Source organism: Siphateles boraxobius, unplaced genomic scaffold (assembly GCF_051911475.1).
Source record: "Siphateles boraxobius isolate OS27281-9 unplaced genomic scaffold, OSU_SipBor_1 296, whole genome shotgun sequence".
NCBI lineage: Eukaryota > Metazoa > Chordata > Actinopteri > Cypriniformes > Leuciscidae > Siphateles > Siphateles boraxobius.
The window spans coordinates 130001-142500 of record NW_027508915.1 but is presented as its reverse complement, the minus strand read 5'-3'; the positions used below and the strand labels follow the sequence as shown (position 1 = coordinate 142500).

Sequence of the window (12500 nt, the reverse complement as noted above, 5' to 3'; positions counted from 1 at the left end):
CAACGAGGAAGAGGAGGAGCAACAAGTGAACGGGCAGATGCATAACGATACTACAGAAACTCAAGAAACAAACAAAAAGGAAGAACAATATGAGACAACAGGAGGAGAGAAACAAGGGACTAGTAAAGAACAAGAAAATGAGGAGCAACAGGAAGTAGGAGATCAAGAGGAAAGAATGGAGGAAGATGAATCAACAGAAGAAACAATATCAAGGGGAGAAGAACTGAATGAAGTAAAACTGGCACGAGATGAAGGAAAGAAGAACCAAACGGAGGCACAAAATGACAGAGAACTGGGAATAATGCCACGAAGAAAACAACAAAAGGTAACACCTAATTTAGAACTGGCAAAAAGAAAAAGACTTAAACAATTAGATAATACGGTTGAGGGGTTGAGAAGGGAAGACGGAGAAGATAATCAAGAATGAACGTTTTTAATTATTTATTTTTGTACAGTATGGTTTTAAATTTGGTATGTTGGAATGCAAGAGGTTTAATCGGTAAAAGGAAATTTGAAATGTTAAATGAACTATGTAAAAAACAAGATGTGATAATTTTACAAGAAACAAACTGGAAAGAAGAAATGATAGAGGATGTGAAAAATAGATGGAAAGGGCAAATATTTTATAATAATGGTGATGGAAGGTTGGGAAGAGGGGTAGCAATTTTAATAAGAGAAAATGTTGAAATTAATTCATGTGAAGTATATAATGACAAAAAAGGCAAATGTAATGGGATTAAAATTACACAAGGTGATAATGAATTTGTGATAATTAACTTGCATGCACCTACGCATGAGGGAGAAAAAAGGGAATTTTTTGAGGGAATTAGGATTTTAACAAAGAAATGGAATAATTTAATTTTAGTTGGGGATTTTAATACAGTTTTTAGTAAAATTGACATGGCGGATGGGATGGTTTTTAAAACAGATGTGGGAAGGAAAGTGTTAAAAGAGATGATGGAGGAGAGAAATTTGATTGATGTCTGGAGAGATGAAAATGAAAGAAAAAGAGACTTTTCCAGAAGACAATTAGTAGGGAATTTCATGTGTCAGACAAGAATAGATTTTATTTTGAGTGTAAGGGAAATGGAATGTTTTCTGGAGGAAATTTGTTATAAGGATACCAGCTTGAGTGATCATAAGATGCTTTTATGGAAAATTGATTTTAGTAGAGAAAAAAAAGGGCCTGGTGTGTGGATTTTAAATTCAGGAATACTGGCAAATGAAAGTTACAGAATAGGAATTGAAGGAATATTAGAAAAAGAGAAAGAGGATGGAATGTACTTTGAAGATAAAAGATTGTGGTGGCAAAATGTAAAATATGAAATAAAGAAATATTCTATGAATTACAGTAAACTGGTACAGAGGGTCAAAAAAGCAAAAGAGGTAAAAATAAGGGCAAAGCTAAGAGACGAGACAAATAAAAGTAAAGTACAGATAGAACAGATAATACGGTGGGAAGAAGAGCTAAGGAAATTTGAGGAAGAAAAGTGTAAAGGAGCAATATTAAGAAGTAAGGCAAAATATACAATTGAAGGAGAGAAATGTACAAAATTTTTCTTTGGTTTAGAAAAAAACAGAAGAAAAGCGGAAATGATAAAAGAATTACAAAATAAAAAAGGAGAAATAGTGAAGGACATAAAAGGGATTTTAAAAGAAGTAAAAGAGTATTATGGAGAACTTTTTGGAACAAAAGGAATAGATGAAAAAGAGAAAAACCTATTACTAGAGTGTGTTACGGCTAAAGTAAGTAAAGAGGATAAGGAAGAATGTGAAAAAGAAATTAGCAAAGAGGAAATTATACAAGCTATAAATAGTTTAAAAGGAAGGAAAAGCCCAGGCACGGATGGGATAGTAAATGAATTCTATAAAGTTTTTAAAGAGAGAATAAGTGAAATTTTACAAGAAGTATATCAGGAGATTTTTAAGAAAGGGGAAATTGACCAGAGGATGAGTATGGGATTGATGAAATTGATTTATAAAAGGAAAGGAAGTAAAAATATTTTAAATAATTTTAGGCCAATAACAATGTTAAATACAGATTTGAAAATACTAGCTAAGGTTCTTGCAAACAGACTTAAAAATGTTTTACCAACAGTTATAATGACTAACCAAGCGTATGGGGTGAGAGGGAGAGATATTGCAGATATTACAGGTGGTATAAGAGACATAATAAGTTATTTAAATGAAACACAGGAGGATGGATATGTTGTTAATTTAGATTTTGAAAAGGCTTTTGATAGGGTAGAACATGGGTTTTTATTTTCAATTTTAGAACATTTTGGGTTTGGGAAAAATTTTAATGATTGGATAAAGATTTTATATAAAAATGTAATGACAAGAGTAAAGTGTAATGGGTTTTTAACTGAACCTTTTAGAATAACCAGGTCTATTAGACAAGGATGTCCACTTTCTGCACAGCTGTATACTTTGGTAGCAGAACCTATAGGATTAATGATTAAAAAAGATGAATGTATAAAAGGTATTAGAATAGAAGAAGGCAAAGAAGAAAAAAGGATATTTCAGTATGCAGATGACACAACGTTGTTTTTAAAAGATTTAGAAAGTGTGAAGGAAGTAATGAGAAAAGTAGAGAGATATGGAAAAGGAACAGGAGCAAGAGTGAATGAAGAAAAGACAGTGTACATGAGGTTTGGAAGGGTACCAAATTTGGTTGGGGTTGTACATTTTGAGGAAGTAAAAGAAACAAAAATTTTGGGGGTGACTTTAGGGAAAGATGAGAAGGGGGCAAGAGAAAGAATGTTTGAAATGATGGTGGGAGAAATGGAGAGGAGATTAATTTTTTGGAGGGGAAGGATGTTAAGTTTGAAAGGGAAAATTTTAGTGGTAAATGCATTAATGTTATCTAAAATGTGGTATATTTTAACTGTTAGTGCAACACCAAGATGGGTGGAAATGAGACTGAAAAGATGCGTGACAGAATTCGTTTGGGAGAAAAAACCCCCAAGAGTTGCATATAACACTTTGATTGGACAGACAGATAAAGGAGGGATGGGGTTAGCTGATGTAGAACTAAAGAAGAAAAGTATGAGGATCAAAGTGGTGAAAAAATATATAGATGAAGAGGAAAAGGGGGAATGGAAAGAAACAATGAAATATTTTTTGAACAAATGTGGGGAGGTGAAATTGGGGGATAGTGTTTTATGGATGAAAATGAAGGAGTGGATGTTTAAAGGAGTACCAGAATTTTATAAGGAAGTTTTAAAAGCTTGGGGTTTTTTCCTCTCTAAGGTGGATTTTAAGCCAGCGGAGAGAGAAGAGATTTTAAACCAACCATTGTTTTTTAATAAAAATATTGTGAATAATGGGAAGGAAATGTTTTTTAAAAAATGGTGGGCGGTTGGAATTTCAAGAGTAAGAGATATATTGTATGAAATAAGGGACGGATTTTTACCAATGCAAGTGATCATTGATGAGTTAGAGGAGGCAAAGGAAGAGTATGATATAAGTTGTGTAAAGAAACAATATGAAGAGATGAAAAATGCAATACCTAATGAGTGGCTGAATAAAATACAGAGTGGGGAGAGAAGAAAGAAGGGAGAATTGAAATGTTTTTTTATAAATCAGGGTAAAAGAATGGAGTTAAAATTGGGGAATATGAAAATGTTTTATCATGTTTTTATGGAAGAGGCTTTTAAAAAGCCGAATTCAAATGAGATGTGGTTGAGACATTTTAATGGTTTGAGTGAGAAAGAAATATGGAAAAATATGAGAGGGGTTTTAATAAGCACAGAATTGGAAAGCTTGGATTATTTTATTAGGCATAATGTTATTTATTCAGAAATGAGACTGTGTTTAATGAAAAAAGAGCTAAATGCATTGTGTAAGGTGTGTAAAAAACAAGATGAAGGTTTGCTGCATTTGTTTTTACTGTGTGAAAAATTAAGTGCCTTTTTAAAAATGGTAAAGAATATGATAAATGAGCTAAGGGAAAAAACAGAAGAGGGAGATTGGCAAAGAATTTTGATGTTAGGAATGGAGGAGAAGTGTAAAAACAAAGAGGTTATAAATCTTTTATTTATGCTTGCAAGAAAGGCTATTTGGAAAAGAAGGAATATAGTTAAAATTAGAGATGTTGCGATAGATGTGTGGATTCTATATAAAAATATGGTGAAAGACTATATGTTAACACTCTATAACTATTGGAGATTGGAGGGAAAAGAAGAAGTGTTTTTTAAAATGTACACAAATGAAGTGGGAAATATATTTAAGAAATATAAAATAGAACTAGACATATAAAGGAGGCAAAGAATTTAAGATCTGGTTGGGGAAAACTGTAACAAATATTTCTGAGATCAAGTTGTTTTTAATGAGAATTGTCTGTATTTGTGCACTTTGTTCTGTATTGTTTTAAGAATTTTTAATAAAAAAAAAAAAAAAAAAAAAAAAAAAAGTCACGCCCGATCTCGTCTGATCTCGGAAGCTAAGCAGGGTCGGGCCTGGTTAGTACTTGGATGGGAGACCGCCTGGGAATACCAGGTGCTGTAAGCTTTTTTGATTTAAAAAAAAAAAAAAAAAAAAAAAAGAGTCCCTGAGCTTCTTCAGAAAGCCTTTAAAAGTCTCTGAGATTCTTCAGAGAGCATGAAAGAGTTTGAGTTTTTTCAAAAGTTCTTCTTACTTTAAAAAAAAGACTCACTGAGCTTCTTCAGAAAGCCTTTAAAAGTCTCTGAGATTCTTCAGAGAGCATGAAAGAGTTTGAGTTTTTTCAAAAGTTCTTCTTAGTTTTCTTCATTAATGGTCTAACCTTTTAAATTGCCCAATTTTGGCAGCAGTTTTCGCTTACGGCCATACCACCTTGGTCACGCCCGATCTCGTCTGATCTCGGAAGCTAAGCAGGGTCGGGCCTGGTTAGTACTTGGATGGGAGACCGCCTGGGAATACCAGGTGCTGTAAGCTTTTTTGATTTAAAAAAAAAAAAGAGTCCCTGAGCTTCTTCAGAAAGCCTTTAAAAGTCTCTGAGATTCTTCAGAGAGCATGAAAGAGTTTGAGTTTTTTCAAAAGTTCTTCTTACTTTAAAAAAAAGACTCACTGAGCTTCTTCAGAAAGCCTTTAAAAGTCTCTGAGATTCTTCAGAGAGCATGAAAGAGTTTGAGTTTTTTCAAAAGTTCTTCTTAGTTTTCTTCATTAATGGTCTAACCTTTTAAATTGCCCAATTTTGGCAGCAGTTTTCGCTTACGGCCATACCACCTTGGTCACGCCCGATCTCGTCTGATCTCGGAAGCTAAGCAGGGTCGGGCCTGGTTAGTACTTGGATGGGAGACCGCCTGGGAATACCAGGTGCTGTAAGCTTTTTTGATTTAAAAAAAAAAAAAAAAAAAAAAGAGTCCCTGAGCTTCTTCAGAAAGCCTTTAAAAGTCTCTGAGATTCTTCAGAGAGCATGAAAGAGTTTGAGTTTTTTCAAAAGTTCTTCTTACTTTAAAAAAAAGACTCACTGAGCTTCTTCAGAAAGCCTTTAAAAGTCTCTGAGATTCTTCAGAGAGCATGAAAGAGTTTGAGTTTTTTCAAAAGTTCTTCTTAGTTTTCTTCATTAATGGTCTAACCTTTTAAATTGCCCAATTTTGGCAGCAGTTTTCGCTTACGGCCATACCACCTTGGTCACGCCCGATCTCGTCTGATCTCGGAAGCTAAGCAGGGTCGGGCCTGGTTAGTACTTGGATGGGAGACCGCCTGGGAATACCAGGTGCTGTAAGCTTTTTTGATTTAAAAAAAAAAAAAAAAAAAAAGAGTCCCTGAGCTTCTTCAGAAAGCCTTTAAAAGTCTCTGAGATTCTTCAGAGAGCATGAAAGAGTTTGAGTTTTTTCAAAAGTTCTTCTTACTTTAAAAAAAAGACTCACTGAGCTTCTTCAGAAAGCCTTTAAAAGTCTCTGAGATTCTTCAGAGAGCATGAAAGAGTTTGAGTTTTTTCAAAAGTTCTTCTTAGTTTAAAAAAAAGACTCACTGAGCTTCTGCAGAAAGCCTTTAAAAGTCTCTGAGATTCTTCAGAGAGCATGAAAGAGTTTGAGTTTTTTCAAAAGTTCTTCTTAGTTTAAAAAAAAAGACTCACTGAGCTTCTTCAGAAAGCCTTTAAAAGTCTCTGAGATTCTTCAGAGAGCATGAAAGAGTTTGAGTTTTTTCAAAAGTTCTTCTTAGTTTTCTTCATTAATGGTCTAACCTTTTAAATTGCCCAATTTTGGCAGCAGTTTTCGCTTACGGCCATACCACCTTGGTCACGCCCGATCTCGTCTGATCTCGGAAGCTAAGCAGGGTCGGGCCTGGTTAGTACTTGGATGGGAGACCGCCTGGGAATACCAGGTGCTGTAAGCTTTTTTGATTTAAAAAAAAAAAAAGAGTCCCTGAGCTTCTGCAGAAAGCCTTTAAAAGTCTCTGAGATTCTTCAGAGAGCATGAAAGAGTTTGAGTTTTTTCAAAAGTTCCTCTTAGTTTAAAAAAAAAGACTCACTGAGCTTCTGCAGAAAGCCTTTAAAAGTCTCTGAGATTCTACAGAGAGTATGAAAGAGTTTGAGTTTTTTCAAAAGTTCTTCTTAGTTTTCTTCATTAATGGTCTAACCTTTTAAATAGCCCAATTTTGGCAGCAGTTTTCGCTTACGGCCATACCACCTTGGGCACGCCCGATTTTGGTACAGTCCAGGAAGTGATTCAAGGTAGTAGAAGAGAGAGGCTCTTCAAGCATTATTTTGTTTTATTTATTTTGATTTAACTGGAAAAGTGGTGAAGTAGTATTATCCTTTGCTGAGAAGTTTTACTGAAGCCCCAAACAGTGATTACTGTTTGGGGTTTAAGACTTTGGGAAGGATGGATTTAATGGTACAAACACACGGACAAGGCAAACGAGTCAAGATGGATGACAAGGACGACGATGATAGGATTACAAATATGGATGAAAGAAACACAAAGGAGGACTTTGGGGAGACATCATGGGCAACAGTGGTTTCAAGAGGAAAGCAGCAAAGGAACATTAGTAATTTAGAAAGGACAACGGATCTGCAATCAACTAAAGGTACAGAAAGTGCAAAAGGAACAGAGGAAAGCAGATTGAGGATTTCACAAAGACAAGAAATGGTTAACAGACTTAAAAAACAAGTAAGATATCAAAGACAATATAAGAAAGAAGCGACATTAACCCTGATTTTGGAAGACATTGAAACTACAACAATAGCAATGATAATCAAGGCAGTGGAAAATGAAGCTGGAATTGGCAAACTCATTGGGTTAAGGAGAAAACTAAACAATGAATTTGAAATGACCATGGAAGATGAGAGAGACTGTGAGGGTTTGCTGGATGGGATGATGATTAATGGACAAAAATGCGAAGTGAGGAAGCTGTGTGCCATGGAAAGAATGGTGTCTTTTTTGAATATGCCAAGTTATATTGAAGATGAAGACATCGTTAATAAGCTGATCATGTGGGGTGTTACTCCCATCCTTCCTATAAGAAGAAGGTACTATCCAGGGACTACGGTAGCAGATGGAACGCGTTTTTTAAAAGTTAAGTTTCCGAAGGAGGTGACATCTTTACCGTACAACACCAAATTTATGACTGAGGAAGGAGCACAGTTTTTTAGAGTAATACATGACCATCAAGTAAAGACGTGCAGGATTTGTGCAAGCACGGAACACCAGAAGAAGGATTGCACTTTATACACGTGCAGAGATTGTCTTGAGCAGGGGCATTATGCGCGGGACTGTAAAGCACCGCGGTGCCAAGGCTGCAGAAAGGCAATAAAGAGATGCACATGTGAGAAGGATGAAGAAAGAAGTGAAGAAGAAGGAATGGAGATACAGGAGGAGAGTGGAGACGCTGCAAGTGAAGGGAGTAATGAAGCGTCGGAGCAGGAAAAAAGAGTTGAAGTTGAACAAAATGAAGATGAAGATGAAAGTCAGGATGAAGAGACCGACGCAGAGAACGAAAACCTAACTAAGGTGGATTTACTTGAAAATCGAGAGCATGCGGAGGACAGTGAACAATATGATAAAAAAGGACAAAGTGAAGAAGGACCGGAAGACAAAGAAACCAAGATATTGAGTGAGGTAAGAGAAGGAGAAATGGGTGAAAGGAGCAATGGAGTTAAAAGTAAAGGGAAAGTAAACTTGAGCAGAGGTACAAAATCAAAACTTAAAGATGCAAGTATAAACATTGAACAGGTACTGAAAAAACAAAAGATAAGAAGAGAAAAATTAATGGGGAAGATAGAGAAGGAGAAAGAGAAGAAAAGAGAATTAAGACTTGCATTACTAGAGGAAGTTAACAAATGATTGTTGGCTGGATTTTTGTATTTTCTTGTTTATTTTGTATTTTGTTTTTTTATTATTATTATTTTTTGTGCGAATGAGTTCATTATGTTTTGTATCATTGAATGCAAGGGGTTTAACAAAAATTCAGAAAATGGAGAATTTGATGGTTTTGACCAAAAAGTGTGATGTATTATGTTTACAAGAGACGTATTGGGATGATGAAATAGGTAATGAAATGAGGAAATTATGGGATGGTGAAATATATATGAATTGTGATTTGTCGAGGAAGAGGGGTGTAGCAATATTAATTAAAAGAGGGATATTTGAGGAAAACAAAATAGAATATAAAGACACAAGGTGTCGAATAATAATGATTAAATTAGTATACAAAGGGAGAGAAATAAAAGTGTGTAACATTCATGCACCGAATGAGGAAAGTGAAAAGTTTGATTTCTATAAAAGACTAAGTATTATAATGGAGAAACAAGAAAATATTTTCCTGGTAGGGGATTTTAATACAGTGCTGCAGAGAATTGATATAGATGAGTCAATGGTTTTTAGAGCTGATAGAGGGCGAAATGAATTATATAATATGATGAGGAAATACGATTTGGTTGATGTGTGGAGAGAGAGGAATGGTTTTAAAAGGGATTACTCACGAAGGCAAATTGTTGAGGGAGACTTAAAGCAAAGTAGAATAGATTTATTATTATGCGAGAGAAAAGACCTATACAATGTATCAAAAGCAGTGTATAAAATGTATAGTGAAAGTGATCATGATTTTTTATGGATAACGATGGATTTTAATGAGGTTATCAAAGGGAAGGGGACATGGATGTTAAATACAGAACTTTTAAAAATGGGAACTTACAGAATAGAAATAGAAAGTATAATAATAAGTAGTATAAACGATGAGATGTATGAAAAGGAGAAACGTTTTTGGTGGGATTGCTTGAAAAACAGAATAAAGAGGTTTTCGATACATTACTCTAAAAAAGTACAGAGAGCTAAAAGATTTACAGAAAACAAAGTTAAAAAAGAATGGGATGAAGAAATGAGGAAAATAACTGGTGGAGAGAAAAACATTGATAAGATAATAGAACTACAAGAAAAAATGAAGAATATAGAGGGAGAAAAGTGTAAGGGTGCAATAATAAGGAGCAGAGCCAAAAACATAATAGAAGGAGAAAGAAGTACTAAATATTTTTATGAATTAGAGAAAAATAGGCAGAAAGCAGACATAATTAAAAATATTAACACACAAGATGGAAGGACAGTGGAAGATAAAGAAGGAATATTAAATGAAATTAAAAGATATTACAAGGATCTATTTACGGAAAATGAGGTAAGTGCAGATGATGAGGGTTTCTTATTAGACAAAATCAAAAGTAAAGTGAACAAGGAAGACAGAGAAATGTGTGAGAGCAATATTACGGAGGAGGAAATAGAAACAGCAATTGATCAGTTAAGGAATGGTAAAACTCCAGGAATAGATGGTTTATCAGCGGAATTTTATAAGGTTTTTAAAAATATCCTATGTCCAATATTAAATGAAATATTTATTGATATTATGGAGAAGGGTGAATTAACGCAAAGTATGAAGAGGGGAGTAGTTAAGTTAATATACAAAAGAAAGGGGGAAAGAGGGGATTTAAAAAATTACAGACCACTTAGTATGTTGAATACCGATTATAAAATATTAACGAAAGTATTAGCCAATAGATTAAAAAAAGTTGTGCCTAATATAATCACAACTAATCAAGCATATGCTGTTTTAAATAGAGATATTTCTGATATAACTAATAGTATAAGAGATTTGATATGGTATATGAGGGATGCAAAAGAAAATGGTTATATAATAAGTGTAGATTTGGAAAAAGCGTTTGATAGGGTGGAGCATAAATATTTGATGCATGCAATGGAGAGGTTTGGATTTGGTAAGAATTTTATTAAATGGATAAAATGTATATATACAGACATTACAAGTTGTGTTAAAGTGAATGGGTTTTTAACTGAAGATTTTAAAGTAACGAGATCTATCCGACAAGGATGTCCTATGTCGCCATTGTTATATACTATAGTGTCTGAAACTTTGGGACAGGCAATAGAAATGGAAAAAAGTATAAAAGGAATAGTGATAAAAGGAGAAAAAACAGAACACAAGATATATCAGTATGCTGATGATACAACGTTGTTTATTAAAGACATTAAAAGTGTAGAAAAAGTGATGGAGGTTTTTGGGAAATATTGTGGGGGAACCGGGGCAAAAGTTAATAAGGAAAAAAAGACATATATGAGGATTGGGGAAATGAACGAGTTACCAGTCAAAATTCCATTTAAAGAACAGAAAGAAAGTATGAAAATTTTAGGGATAAGAGTTGGAGAAAATGAATGTGTATTAAGGAAGTTGGTATGGGAGGAGGTTATACAAGGAATGGAAAAAAGGTTGAATTTTTGGCGATTAAGAGGATTGTTTTTAAAAGGGAAGGTTTTGGTTTTGAATTCTTTGTTTTTATCTAAAATGTGGTATGTTTTGGGATCTGTAAGCATGCCATTAGAAGTATATAAAAAAATAAAAAGTTTAATGCTTAATTTCTTATGGGAAAGCAAACCGGCAAAAATTGCATATGATACTCTAATTGGGAAAGTTGAGGAAGGAGGGCTAGGACTGTTGGATCCTTTAATGAGAATGAAGAGCATAAGAATAAAATTAATTAAAAAATATTGGAATGATGATAAATATGCTTGGAAAGAAGTAATGAGTTTCTTTTTAAACCAATGTGGACAAATAGGAGATGATGTTTTATGGATGAAATTAAAAGAACATATGATGAATAGAATTCCAGAATATTATAAAGAAGTCTTAAGAGCATGGGGAGAGTATGGAAAGCATGTTGTTTGTACATCTTTGAATAAAGATGAGATTTTAAGACAACCACTGTTTTTAAACAAATCACTTAAGGTAGTTGGTCACACAATATTTTTTAAAAAGTGGTATAATGCAGGGTTGAGACAAATTAAAGATATCATGTATGAAGTGGTACCTGGTTTTCTGCCGACACAAGGGATAAGAGATGCAATTGAAGAAAATTATGAAGAAGAAAGTAATTTAGTTTTAGAAGATCAATATGGGAAAATGAAAGAGATAATACCAAAAGAATGGATGAAGGTTTTGGAAGGGAAACCAGGAACAAGTGCAGGTGATAGAATGGAGGTTAGTGTTGAAATCAATAACGAACAACATGCTTTTAATGAATTAAAATTAAGTTTTTTTTATTCCTGTTTTTGTAAAGATGTTTTTAAGAAGCCAAAAGCAGAAGAGTATTGGCATAGACTATATCCTAATTTGGAAACAAAAGAATTATGGCAAACTCTAAGATCATGGTGGAAAAGTCCTATTTTAGAGAATTTTGATTTTTTGTTAAGACATAATTGTTTGTGGAATGAAATGAGACTGTGTAAGATTGGTGCAGCAATGGATGCAAAATGCAAAGTTTGTACAATAGAAGATGAAGGAGTATTACATTTATTTTTTAAATGTATAAAGTTGAAATGCTTTATTAAAAAATTGAAAGTAATGGTTAGAAAATTGGGAGTAGAAGACAAAGTAATTGATGAGAATTGGGAAACATTATTTACTAACCTTTTAAATTGCCCAATTTTGGCAGCAGTTTTCGCTTACGGCCATACCACCTTGGTCACGCCCGATCTCGTCTGATCTCGGAAGCTAAGCAGGGTCGGGCCTGGTTAGTACTTGGATGGGAGACCGCCTGGGAATACCAGGTGCTGTAAGCTTTTTTGATTTAAAAAAAAAAAAGAGTCCCTGAGCTTCTTCAGAAAGCCTTTAAAAGTCTCTGAGATTCTTCAGAGAGCATGAAAGAGTTTGAGTTTTTTCAAAAGTTCTTCTTACTTTAAAAAAAAGACTCACTGAGCTTCTTCAGAAAGCCTTTAAAAGTCTCTGAGATTCTTCAGAGAGCATGAAAGAGTTTGAGTTTTTTCAAAAGTTCTTCTTAGTTTTCTTCATTAATGGTCTAACCTTTTAAATTGCCCAATTTTGGCAGCAGTTTTCGCTTACGGCCATACCACCTTGGTCACGCCCGATCTCGTCTGATCTCGGAAGCTAAGCAGGGTCGGGCCTGGTTAGTACTTGGATGGGAGACCGCCTGGGAATACCAGGTGCTGTAAGCTTTTTTGATTTAAAAAAAAAAAAAGAGTCCCTGAGCTTCTGCAGAAAGCCTTTAAAAGTCT

At 34.2% G+C, this 12500-nt stretch overlaps 6 non-coding genes across 6 annotated transcripts; all 6 read left to right on the top strand.

The window, feature by feature from the left end:
• The first annotated feature begins 4798 nt into the window (after positions 1-4798).
• On the top strand, positions 4799-4917 carry LOC143756308 (5S ribosomal RNA). Its single transcript, XR_013210013.1, has one exon. It is a non-coding gene; the product is annotated as a 5S ribosomal RNA (ribosomal RNA).
• Positions 4918-5191: 274 nt separating this feature from the next.
• Positions 5192-5310, top strand: LOC143756306 (5S ribosomal RNA). Its single transcript, XR_013210010.1, has one exon. It is a non-coding gene; the product is annotated as a 5S ribosomal RNA (ribosomal RNA).
• Positions 5311-5594: 284 nt separating this feature from the next.
• LOC143756305 (5S ribosomal RNA) lies at positions 5595-5713 on the top strand. Its single transcript, XR_013210009.1, has one exon. It is a non-coding gene; the product is annotated as a 5S ribosomal RNA (ribosomal RNA).
• A 492-nt stretch (positions 5714-6205) lies between these two features.
• On the top strand, positions 6206-6324 carry LOC143756304 (5S ribosomal RNA). The gene has a single exon (XR_013210008.1). It is a non-coding gene; the product is annotated as a 5S ribosomal RNA (ribosomal RNA).
• A 5604-nt stretch (positions 6325-11928) lies between these two features.
• Positions 11929-12047, top strand: LOC143756303 (5S ribosomal RNA). Its single transcript, XR_013210007.1, has one exon. It is a non-coding gene; the product is annotated as a 5S ribosomal RNA (ribosomal RNA).
• A 274-nt stretch (positions 12048-12321) lies between these two features.
• Positions 12322-12440, top strand: LOC143756301 (5S ribosomal RNA). Its single transcript, XR_013210006.1, has one exon. It is a non-coding gene; the product is annotated as a 5S ribosomal RNA (ribosomal RNA).
• The last annotated feature ends 60 nt before the right edge of the window (positions 12441-12500 follow it).